Here is a 13,314-nt window from a genome sequence, read left to right on the forward strand (position 1 = left end):
ATTTTGGGGCTCCGAGATGCGCAAGACACATAAGTGCCTTCTTGCTGCACTACCTGCAGCATGACCCTCATATTGTCAGAATTCGAAGTAATCATGACTACTGGCTTGCCACACTCTTAGATCCCCCAAACTTTTCGATCAACCTTTTCATTTTAATAAAGACCAAAAAAATGGTCATTTTTGAAATTATAAGCATTAGCAGGTTGTTAGAAACTGAAATCAAACAGTTTTCAACTCAAAACTTTATTCTAGGTGATGTTACATTTTCACATAGGACCCCTTGTTCGAAAGGAGCTTCTGAACTCTCTCGTCCATTGAATTTGTCAGGTTTTGGATGGTTTCTGCTTCAATTGTTTTGCATGAGGACAGAATACCCTCCCAGAGCTGTTGCTTAGATGTGAACTGCCTCCCGCCATCATAGACACTCCTTTTAATGATGCTCCAAAGGTTCTGAATGGGGTAGAGGTCAGAGAAGCATGGGGGTCACACCATAAGTTTGTCCCCTTTTATGCCCATATCAGCCAGAGATGCAGATGTTTTATGTGCAGCATGAGATGGTGCATTATCATGCAAAAAAATGATCTTGCTGTGAAATACACGGTTCTTCTTCTTGAACCATGGCAGGAAGTGCTGTTTGAGAAAATCCACATACATTATGGAGTTCATCTTTAGCGCCTTCAGGGATCCTAAAGGGGCCAACAATCTCTCTCCCTATGATTCCAGCCCAAAACATTACTCCACCTCCTCCTTGTTGGCGCTGTAGCCGTGTTTGCGTGGGGTGTCCATCAACCAGCCATCCTCCACTCCATCCATCTGGACCATCGAGCGCTGCACGGCACTCATCCGTGAACAAAACAGTTTTGAAATCAGTCTTCATGTAATGTTTGGCCCACTGGAGCCGTTTCTGCTTGTGTGAAGTGGATAGAGGAGGTCGACAGGATGGCGTATGCACAGCTGCAAACCTCTGAAGGACCCTGCATCTTGTTGTTCGGGGGACGTTGGAGGCACCAGCAGCTTCAAAAACTTGTCTGCTGCTATGACAAGGCTTTTTTGCCGCTGCTCTTTCAACCTGACGTAATTGCCTGTAGGAAAGAGTCCTCAATTTGCCCTTATCAGCACGCACACGTGTGTACTGTGAATCAGATACATACTTCTTGATTGCCAAGACACTTCATCCTGATCATCGCACAATGTTGATTGTAGTCATGCCTTGACCTAAACACTCCACAATTTGTTGCTTCTCAGCAGCCGACACATCCTTTTTCTTTCCCATTTTGGCAGAAAATGTAGGCTGCTTAATAATGTGAGACAGCCTTCTTAAGTAGTCTTGCCTTTCATTGGACACACCTGCCAAACTAATTAGCACAGGTGTCTGCAATTGCTTACAGTGATATAAAGAGCCCTGACACACATCACCATCAATGAGTTTAACTGACAAACAAACAAATTCTTCCCTTATCACTCCTAAACACTTTTTGCATAATAATTTGGAACACAGTGTACATGTGCTTTTCCACAAAACACCAGTGGTTCACGTAGTGAATCTTACAGTTCTAACTTGCCAACCGTGGTCTGTATGGAGTTGTTCAATAAAGGGCCCAAAATTAAGATAACATAGATGGGAGAGGTCTCTATGAATAGGAATTCCTAAGTATTTGATACCCTGTGAGGGCCAGGCAAAGGGAAAGTTGGACTGGATGGAATCCTATATGGATTTGGGGAGGGAGACATCGAGGGCCTCAGACTTCGCTGCATTGATTTTAAAATTTGACCATGTAACAAAGTGATCTATTTCAGCCATAACAGCATGGATGGATATATGTGATTGAGTGATATATACTAGGACATCATCAGCAAATAGAGAGCACTTGTACTCGGTGCCTCCCACCTCAATCCACCTAATATTGGGGTTATGGCGAATTGATGAGAGCAGGTGCTCCGTCACTAGGATGTATAAGAGAGGGGACAGAGAACATCCTTGCCTTGTCCCATTGGTGATTGTGAAAGGTGATGAAAATGTTCTGACGCGCCCCCTGGGCCTTGGGACACCCGGAGCCGGACCCTTTTTGGTGGATGCTGGTGGTTGTAGTCTCCGTGGCGGCGACCCGGTTCCGTGGCTCAGGGTGGTCAAACCAGTGGCGGAACTATTTATGTGGTTTTGATGTTTAAATGTCCGACTACGCCACCCGTGGATTGCGGTCAGAGTGAACCGCCGCTCCAGGGTAGACCACTGAGGCTGGTGTTGTGGGTGCAGCAGAGCATAGCATAACTCCCCCGGGAGGAGTATAGCCTCAGGGCAGTGTATGCGGAGGATGGGGGTGATGGTGCAGGGCATCAGCAGTAACGACACGGAGTCAGTGATGCAGTCCAGGGCCTTTACTCACAGTTCTTATTATCCAGACCACGTCTGCAGGTAACGGCTGCCCACGTCGTACTGTGCTCACCAGGTGAGGGGCTCAGACAACTCCCAGATAACTTTGGAGCGCTTCACAGGACCCCCTTTGTGTGTCCTTTGTCTGGCCTTTCTTACCAACCCTTCTGTCCGGCTGCCTCGGGCCTCCTTTTGGTAAACTTGGCGCCAGTTTCCCTGACCCTATGTGGTGCCTTCCTAGCGGGTGTAGCGAGGGGCTGCGCCACATAAAATGTCACAGCATCCTGTTTCTAGCTGAGGGTCGTTTCCTGCCTCCACCAGTTTCGGGTACCGGTCTCCCCCTTTGGCCTGACCCCTCCACGCAGGTGGATTCGGGCGTGCGGTGGCGACTCGCCCGTCCGCACCCCTGGGATCCCTTCGTTCCTCTTTCCTGGAGCCTTCTCCGCTCCTCTTCCTTCCTTCTCCCTCTTCCAGGCCTGGGCCTCTGTTACTAGGCCCGCCTCCGGAGCAGAGCTCATGCAGAGCCCCTGCTCCCTGCCACTTCTGCTCAGACTTCTCTGCACTGAACTAAGATGGTGCCCACCTTTTATACTCCCTTCTCAATGCACCCAGGAACTGCTTCCTCCCTGCTCCTGCACTACAGGGTTCCCCTTCCTCAGTGTTCCCTCCCCCCACTCCAGCCAGGGACAGGGACTGTCGTGCCCATCTCAGGGGCATATTGGTCGCCCTGCCCCATGGCAATGTGGTGTAATGCATGCAGGTGTCGGGTCCTGATCCACACTACATCCTTACCTGAGAGTGAGATATCACACCTCTGGGTGAGGTGCAATACCTCTGTAGCAACCGAGCCCTCAGGGTGCTACAGTTCCATTTATCTTCAGCCTAGGTGACGTATTGTGATACAGGGCTGTGATTTTGGCTATAAAAGGGTCCCCTAGACCCCTACCCCAAGCTTTTTAAGAGAATCATATATGGCGTGCCAGGAGACTCTATGGAATGCTTTCTCAGCATCCAACGAGAGTATCTAATTACAAATTTTTAACTGCATCTAGCCCAGGAAATACTTTGTGCCTAGTAGCAGTGTCTGCTAGTCAGCGGATTATCCCGGCTGTTAAGCAAGCTACACCACCTGTAGTTTGGACACCTAATTTTTTCAAAGGAAATGCTTCGGGGCCACGGGATACTCAGTGAAGAGCATCAGGAGGCACCCCAAGGCATAGGGGCTGGGACTGGCAGTAGGATGCCTTGCGGTGGACAGCCGAGCTCTATCCTTATAAAAGCTTTTTAACTGCAGCAGCTTTAGTGGACGCTACTGGAGCTGGAATTACGCGGCTGCTGGCATGAGACTTGCCCTCCAATAGATCCTTGTAAATGGATTTAAAGTGTATTCATTCAAATTAGAGAGACAATTTAAATTAAAAAGCTTAGAGCTGCCTCCACCACAGGGGGGCTCGCTCGACCCACCAGCGGACAGGCACCAGTATTGGGAGAGGGGGGCTGGCCGTCAGGGTTCACCGCGGCTCTGGCACAAACCCGGCGACGCGGAGGTGGCACGGGCAGGAGCGGATTGAATGTGTCGGCTTCTCACTTTTTGGATTTTAGAAGGGCATGACATGCCTATATCTGTGTCTCCCCCTCCTTTTACTCCTCCACCTCTTTTCTTTTCGCATGACTATATGTACTTGTCACTTTTCCATGTGTTAGTTGTGTCTTCTGAGCAGTTTGTCAGCTTTTGGACACCTTTGAAGGTGTTTTCTATGTGTTTCTATGTGTTTTTGTTTGCCTGCCATTGGTTTTAACAGTGTTCGAAGGTGTTCGACGAACAGTTCGACGAACAGTTCGGCGAACCCACGGTTGTTCGACGAACCGAACCGAACTCGAACACTACGGGGGTGGCTCAACACTACTCTCCTATCCTTGTGTGTAGAAAGGCCGGGTCTCCCTCTGGACTATGCACAGAACAAGGGTACGGGTGGCTACTCTGCTCCGTTACCCGGTGGGATCCACTGAGCCTCCGGGCTTCTCCGACTGAGACATAGAGTAACAAAGTCAGATATCGGGGGCCGGTACCCCTTTTGCAGCAGGAATCCCTCTGACTAAGCCAGAATAGCGAGGACAGGTGGCATGTCCCACTCCGTCTGCATCCCCCTGGGATCCTTTTGCCTTCTTGGGTATGGACCTTGACCGGGTAGAGACAGCCATTAACTCCAACCCGCCCCTCGACTCAAGGCCAGAGTACGAGGACCGTGTCCCCATCAACTGCAGGTTCACACAGAAAGCCACAATCAGTGATGAAGATCACAATCAAAAGACCATAAGCCCAAGATGGCTGTTTATTAAATATGAATTATTAAGTGTAACATACATGGGGGTCCTCCACCCTCACCCACTACTTGGTTCCCTCTATCTTTTGGTTTCCCCATCTCCACTTATCCCGGATGGGGCAGCACACTGGTGCCTATTATCCCCCTCTGCAGGTGGGAGAAGTGTAGTGTTGGGTGCGAAGGTGGGGTCCTGACAGTTGCACCATCCTTACCTCGAAGGAGAGATACCACACCCCATTAAAGAGGTGCAGTATCCCTGTGGCGATTGAACCCCCAGGGGCGCCACATTCCCCCCTGGTGAAACACAGCACGTCCGCGGGCTGCAAAGAGAGCAAAACCTGGTACAGACTTTTTATATTTTTTTGGACAACAGTTGAACAATCTTCCCATTATGGGAGGCACTTCTCCTTTAACGTTACAAACTGTAAATATTATAAAAATATAACAATATAAAACCATCAAGAGACATTATGCATGTAGACAGACGGGTTAAAGTGCAATGAAGAAGTGTCAGTTCAGAAGTGCGAGGGACCTGTCCCAAACCCTCAATGTAGGCCCTTGGGTGGCAGCAGGGCATGAAGATCCCGAGTTGGACCTCCAGGAGAGCCACGCCAGACAGGTTTTTCTTCCGAGGTCTGAGGTAGTAGAAGAGCGGTTTTATATAAAACCAATAGGGAGCACCTAAAGAGATGCAAACTATATACAATTGAAGAGTCTGTCTATTGCAAGTCCGCAGGGACGAATGTCTCTATATCCGGGAACAAACATGGTTAACGGCAAACATAATAACATAACTGCAAAAAGGTTACAGCCTCCGGGGCCGCTTAATCCATAGATCCCCACCGGGGGAAAGGCTCATTCCTCCCAACGGAGGCTGGTCGGTCCTCCACTGTCGAGCGCGAGGGGGCGTCACTCCTAGACACTTTATGAACATCCAGGGCATACCACCCTCGTACCCCGTGATGGCGGGTGTACAACACGATGTCACCCGGGAAGAGGTTCCGGCCAGGGTGTCCCTTATTCAGCCGCAGCTCGACGTCCCGCCGGCTGACGAAGACGTCTTGCTCAAACTGGGGACTCTTGACGAAGCCCCATCCCGCCTCATGATGGAAGCGGACGACTTGCCCTTGCTTCCGGGGGCTTGGACGGGCTGCCTCCTCCTGGCGGGTCCTGGATTTTGCAGCCTTGGGGCGCACTTCGAGGCGCTCCCAGTGGACCTCCCTCTGCCGTTGCTCCCGATCGAGCTGGAGGATTTACTGCCGACACTGCTCACTCCTCCTCCGCGCTTCAGTCCAGGTCGCCCGGGGGAAGCCCATCAGGTCCCCCCCCCTGGTTGTCCCAGGCCCACTCTTCAGCTCTGGCCAGCTAACCGTAGGTGCGGGCAGCGGTGACAGCAGGGGCTGCTGCAGGTCCTCGGTCAGTGCGGACCAGTCCGGGTTGGGGTCGGTGGACTCCCCAGCAGGCTCAAGTTCCTCTGAGACGCGAGGCGGGAGGAATTGCAGGCCTTCGGTAATGGCGGAAGCTTCTAGCTCCAGGGCAAAGACCTGCTCCCAGGTGACCGCACCGGGTAGCAGGTACTCGGTCATGAGGTCCAGGAGCGGCACTGTGGGCTCAGCAGACGGGACGGGGGTATCACACTCACCCGCTCCTGGGCTGCACGCGACCTCTGCTGCTCCATCCTCCCGAGCTGCTACTCCTTGGCGGCGGGCCCGGATCCGCTGCAGCATTTCTTCCCGCCACGCGGCGGACGCCGCTTGCTGGGCCTCAGCTACCCTTCGAGCAAGGTCCGGGGTTTCCTTGCGGAGAAACTTAATATCTCCCGAAGTCAGGGACATACCACCCTCCTCCCCAACGGGAGAAGGACCTGGGCCGGATTCGGAAGGCTCCGGTAGACTCCCCTCAGCAGCGTCCATGTCTGCTCCTGAGGATAGTAAGTCTCGGACTGTTATGGCCGCACCTGTTGGTTTTCCTCGTTCCCTCCTATTTTTGGGGCAGCTCCAGGGCGGTAGGCTGACAGGCACGCCTTCGGACATCCCATCCATTTTGACGGGCACTACCCCGCGGATAGTCGCTAATGGAAGGGGCGGTCTGCTCTTTTGGCACCATGGGGGAGCATGGCCCACGATAGAAGGTGCCAGGAAACTGTCCTTTCTGCAAATTATGGCGTCCATTCTTCTTGGGTGGGTGCCATTTTAAGTGGAAAACGACAGTCTAAGGTAAAAGGCGCACAGTACCCATGTAGCATTGGGTAATCTCCTTCCGTTGCTGTGGGTACGCAATCCTGCCGACTACGCCAAGTATGTGACGCTCGCAGCCTACCCTGGGAAGATGGGGGTACTCGGAGCCTGGTCAGATGTTTGGTGGGTTTTAGCCGTGGCCTGGACCCGTTCCGTGCCCAGGGCCATCACATTAACAGGATGTAATGGGCTGACAGGGTTAGTGTTCATCGAGTGGTGAAATTGACTACGCCACCTGTGGTGTCTGGTGATGGCCACCAGCGCTGCGGCAGTCCTCTGAGGCGGGATGTAGTGGCAGCAGGAGATGGTGCTACTCCCCACAGACGGAGCAGGGCCTCAGGGCAGAGAGGAGGATGGAGGGAGTTGTAGTGGAGGAGTTCTGGTGCTGTGCGGTGCAGAAATAAAGAGACCGGAGGCCATAGGGGTAGACTTCCAGAGTTTTTACTCACGGTAGAGCATGCAGCTAAAAGGCTTCTCCCTGCTCCTCACAGGGCTCTGCGGCCACCAGGACCGGGGATCCGACAACCTCCGAGTAATTCAGGTGCTCTAATCGGGACCCCGCACCAAAGTGTTACTAGACTTCACCTTTAGTCCTCTCCTATCCATGTGTGTAGAATATCAGATATCGGGGGCCGGTACCCCTTTTGCAGCAGGAATCCCTCTGACTAAGCCAGAATAGCGAGAACAGGTGGCGTGTACCGCTCCGTCTGCATCCCCCTGGGATCCTTTTGGACCTTGACCGGGTAGAGACAGCCGTTAACTCCAACCTGCTCCTCGACTCAAGGCCAGAGTACGAGGACTTCATCCCCATCAACTGCAGGTTCACATAGAAAGCCACATTCAGTGATGAAGATCACAATCAAAAGACCATAATCCCAAGATGGCTGTTTATTAAATATGAATTATTAAGTATAACCTACATGTGCGTCCTCCACCCTCACCCACTGCTTGGTTCCCTCTATCTTTTGGCTCCCGCATCTCCACTTATCCCTGATGGGGCAGCACACTCGTGCCTATTATCCCCCTCTGCAGGTGGGAGAAGAGTAGTGTTGGGTGTGAAGAAGGGGTCCTGACAGCTGCACCATCCTTACCTCGAGAGATACCACACCCCATTAAAGAGGTGCAGTATCCCTGTGGCGATCGAACACCCAGGGGCGCCACAGCCGCATTCCACAGGTGGCGTCACGAACTCTTTACAAATCCCCTATAAATAATTCCCCATTTTGTTGACCGCCCTGGGACATAGACCGGGCCAGGGCCAGCCACCGTGATATCCCCCACCAGCATACATAGGCCAAGCTGTCGAGCACCCCAGAGCCCTGGGGGCGCGTCAAATACACACATTGATGTCACAGTACAGGGATAATACACACAGTGATTTCACAGTACAGTGAAAATACACACAGTGATGTCACCGTACAGGGATAATAAACACAGTGATGTCACAGTACAGGAATAAAACACTCAATGATGTCACAGTACAGGGATAATACACACAGAGATGTCACAGTAAAGGGAAAAAAAAACACAGTGATGTCACAGTAAAGGGATAATAAACACAGTGATGTCACAGTACAGGGATAATACACAGTGATGTCACAGTACAGGGATAATATACACAGTGATGTCACAGTACAGGGATAATACACACAGTGATGTCACAGTATAGAGATACTAGACACAGTGATGTCACAGTACAGTGAAAATACACACAGTGATGTCACAGTACAAGGAGAATAAGCACAGTGATTTCACAGTACAGGGATAATACACACAGTGATGTCACAGTTCAGGGATAATACACACAGTGATATCGCATTACAGGGATAATACACAAAGTGATGTCACAGTACAGGTATAATACCAAAGTGATGTCACAGTAGAGGGATAATACACAGTGATATCAGAGTACAGGGGTAATACACACAGTGATTTCACAGGAAAGGGATAGCAAACAAAGTGATGTCACAGTACAGGGATAATACAAACAGTGATGTCACAGTACAGGGATAATACACACAGCGATGTCACAGTACAAGGATAATAAGCACAGTGATGTCACAGTTCAGGGAGAATAAGCACAGTGATGTCACAGTACAGGGATAATACACAAAGTGATGTCACAGTACAGGGATAATAAGCACAGTGATATCACAGTACAGGGAGAATACACACAGTGATTTCACAGTACACGGATAATACACAGAGTGATGTCACAGTACAGGGATAATAAACAAAGTGATGTCAAAGTACAGGGATAATACACACAGTGATGTCACAGTACAGGGATAATACACAGTGATAACACAGTACAGGAGTAAAACACACAGTGATGTCACAGTACAGGGATAATAAACACAGTGATGTCACAGTTCAGGGATAATACACACAGTGATGTCACAGTAGAGGGATAATACACACATTTATATCACAGTACAGTGATAATACACACAGTGATGTCACAGTACAGGGATAGTACAAACAGTAATGTCACAGTACAGGAATAATACTCACAGTGATATAACAGTACATGGATAATACACACAGTGATGTCCCAATTCAGATATAACACACAGTGATGTCACAGTACAGTGATAATAAACACAGTGATGTCACAGTACAGGGATAATACACACAGTGATGTCACAGTACAGGGATAATACACACATTGATGTCACAGTACAGGGATAAAACACATTGTTATATCACAGTGCATGGATAATACACCCAGTGATGTCACAGTACAGTGATAATGCACACAGTGATGTCACTGTACAGGTATGATGCAAACAGTGATGTCACAGTACAGGGATAATACACATAGTGTTGTCACAGTACAGGGATAAAACACACAGGGATGTCACAGTACAGGGATAATAAACACAGTGATTTCACAGTACTGGGATAATACACACAGTGATGTTACAGTACAGAGATAATACACACAGTGATGTCACCGTACAGGGATAATACAAACAGTAATATCACAGTACAGGGATAATACACACAGTGATATAACAGTACAGGGATAATACACACAGCGATGTCACAGTACAGGGATAATTAGCACAGTGATGTCACAGTACAGGGAGAATAAGCACAGTGATGTCACAGTACAGGGAGAATACACACAGTGATTTCACAGTACAGGGATAATACACACAGTGTTGTCACAGTACAGGGATAATACACACAGTGATATTGTATTACAGAGATAATACACACAGTGATTTCACAGTACAGGGATAATAAACAAAGTGATGTCACAGTACAGATACACACAGTGTTGTCACAGTACAGGGATAATAGACAGTGATATCACAGCACAGGGGTAATACACACAGTGATGTCACAGTACAGGGATAACAAACACAGTGATGTCACAGTACCGGGATAATAAACATTGTTATATCACAGTGCATGGATAATACACCCAGTGATGTCACAGTACAGTGATAATACACACAGTGATGTCACTGTACATGGATGAAACAAACAGTGATGTCAAAGTACAGGGATAATACAAACAGTGTTGTCACAGTACAGGGATAAAACACACAGGGATGTCACAGTACAGGGATAATAAACACAGTGATGTCACAGTACTGGGATAATACACACAGTGATGATACAGTACAGAGATAATACACATAGTGATGTCACAGTACAGGGATGATACAAACAGTAATGTTACAGTACAGGGATAATACACACAGCGATGTCACAGTACAGGGATAATTAGCACAGTGATGTCACAGTACAGGGAGAATAAGCACAGTGATGTCACAGTACAGGGAGAATACACACAGTGATTTCACAGTACAGGGATAATACACACAGTGATGTCACAGTACAGGGATAATACACACAGTGATATAGCATTACAGGGATAATACACACAGTGATGTCACAGTACAGGGATAATAAACAAAGTGATGTCACAGTACAGGGATAATACACACAGTGTTGTCACAGTACAGGGATAATAGACAGTGATATCACAGTACAGGGGTAATACACACAGTGATGTCGCAGTACAGGGATAACAAACACTGTGATGTCACAGTACAGGGATAATACAAACAGTGATGTCACAGTACAGGGATAACACAAAGGATGTAACAGTACAGGGATTATACAAACAGTGATGTCACAGTACAGAGATAATAGACACAGTGATGTCACAGTAAAGAGATAATAAACACAGTGATGTCACAATACAGGTATAATACACACAGTGATGTCACAGTAGAGGGATAATACACACAGAGATGTCACAGTACAGGGATAATAAGCACAGTGACGTCACAGTACAGGGAGAAAAAGCACAGTGATGTCACAGTACAGAGACAATACACACAGTGATGTCACAGTACAGGGATAATAAGCACAGTGATGTCACAGTACAGGGAGAATATACACAGTGATTTCACAGTACAGGGATAATACACACAGTGATGTTACAGTACAGGGATAATACACACAGTGATATCGCCGTACAGGGTTAATACAAACAGTGATGTCACAGTACAGGAATAATAAACAAAGTGATGTCACAGTGCAGGGATAATACACCCAGTGATGTCACAGTACAGTGATAATACACAGTGATATCACAGTACAGGGATAATACACACAGTGATGTCACAGTACAGGGATAACAAACACAGTGATGTCACAGTACAGGGATAATACACACATTTATGTCACAGTACAGGAAAAATACACATATTAATGTCATAGTACAGAGATAATTCACACAGTGATGTTACAGTACAGGGATAATACACAGTGGTGTCACAGTACAGAGATATTATACACAGTGATGTTACAGTACAGGGATAATACACACAGTGATATCACAATACAGGGATAAGAAACACAGTGTTGTCAAAATACAGGGATAACAAACACAGTGATGTCACAGTACAGGGATAATAGACACAGTGATGTCACAGAACAGGGAGAATAGACACAGTGATGTCAAAGTACAGGGATAATATAAAAAGTGATGTCACAGTACAGGGATAATAAACACAGTGATGTCACAAAACAGGGTTAGCAAACACAGTGATCACAGTAAAGAGAAAATAAACACAGTGATGTCACAGTACAGGGATAATACACACAGTGATTTCACAGTACACAGTTAATACACACAGATATGTCACAGGACAGGGATAATACACACAGAGATGTCAAATTATAGGGATAATAACCACAGTGATGTCACAGTAAAGGGATAATACACACAGTGATGTCACAGTACAGGGATAATAACCACAGTGATGTCACAGTACAGTGATAATTACCACAGTGATGTCACAGTACATGGATAATACACACAAATATTTCACAGGACAGGGATAATACACACAGTGATGATACAGTACAGAGATAATACACATAGTGATGTCACAGTACAAGGATGATACAAACAGTAATGTTACAGTACAGGGATAATACTCACAGCGATGTCACAGTACAGGGATAATTAGCACAGTGATGTCACAGTACAGGGAGAATAAGCACAGTGATGTCACAGTACAGGGAGAATACACACAGTGATTTCACAGTACAGGGATAATACACACAGTGATGTCACAGTACAGGGATAATACACACAGTGATATAGCATTACAGGGATAATACACACAGTGATGTCACAGTACAGGGATAATAAACAAAGTGATGTCACAGTACAGGGATAATACACACAGTGATGTCGCAGTACAGGGATAACAAACACTGTGATGTCACAGTACAGGGATAATACAAACAGTGATGTCACAGTACAGGGATAACACAAAGGATGTAACAGTACAGGGATTATACAAACAGTGATGTCACAGTACAGAGATAATAGACACAGTGATGTCACAGTAAAGAGATAATAAACACAGTGATGTCACAATACAGGTATAATACACACAGTGATGTCACAGTAGAGGGATAATACACACAGAGATGTCACAGTACAGGGATAATAAGCACAGTCACGTCACAGTACAGGGAGAAAAAGCACAGTGATGTCACAGTACAGAGACAATACACACAGTGATGTCACAGTACAGGGATAATAAGCACAGTGATGTCACAGTACAGGGAGAATATACACAGTGATTTCACAGTACAGGGATAATACACACAGTGATGTTACAGTACAGCGATAATACACACAGTGATATCGCCGTACAGGGTTAATACAAACAGTGATGTCACAGTACAGGAATAATAAACAAAGTATTGTCACAGTGCAGGGATAATACACCCAGTGATGTCACAGTACAGTGATAATACACAGTGATATCACAGTACAGGGATAATACACACAGTGATGTCACAGTACAGGGATAACAAACACAGTGATGTCACAGTACAG

Source organism: Phyllobates terribilis, unplaced genomic scaffold, assembly GCF_046119375.1.
Source record: "Phyllobates terribilis strain yellow unplaced genomic scaffold, ASM4611937v1 Scaffold_12__6_contigs__length_324123572, whole genome shotgun sequence".
Taxonomy (NCBI): domain Eukaryota; kingdom Metazoa; phylum Chordata; class Amphibia; order Anura; family Dendrobatidae; genus Phyllobates; species Phyllobates terribilis.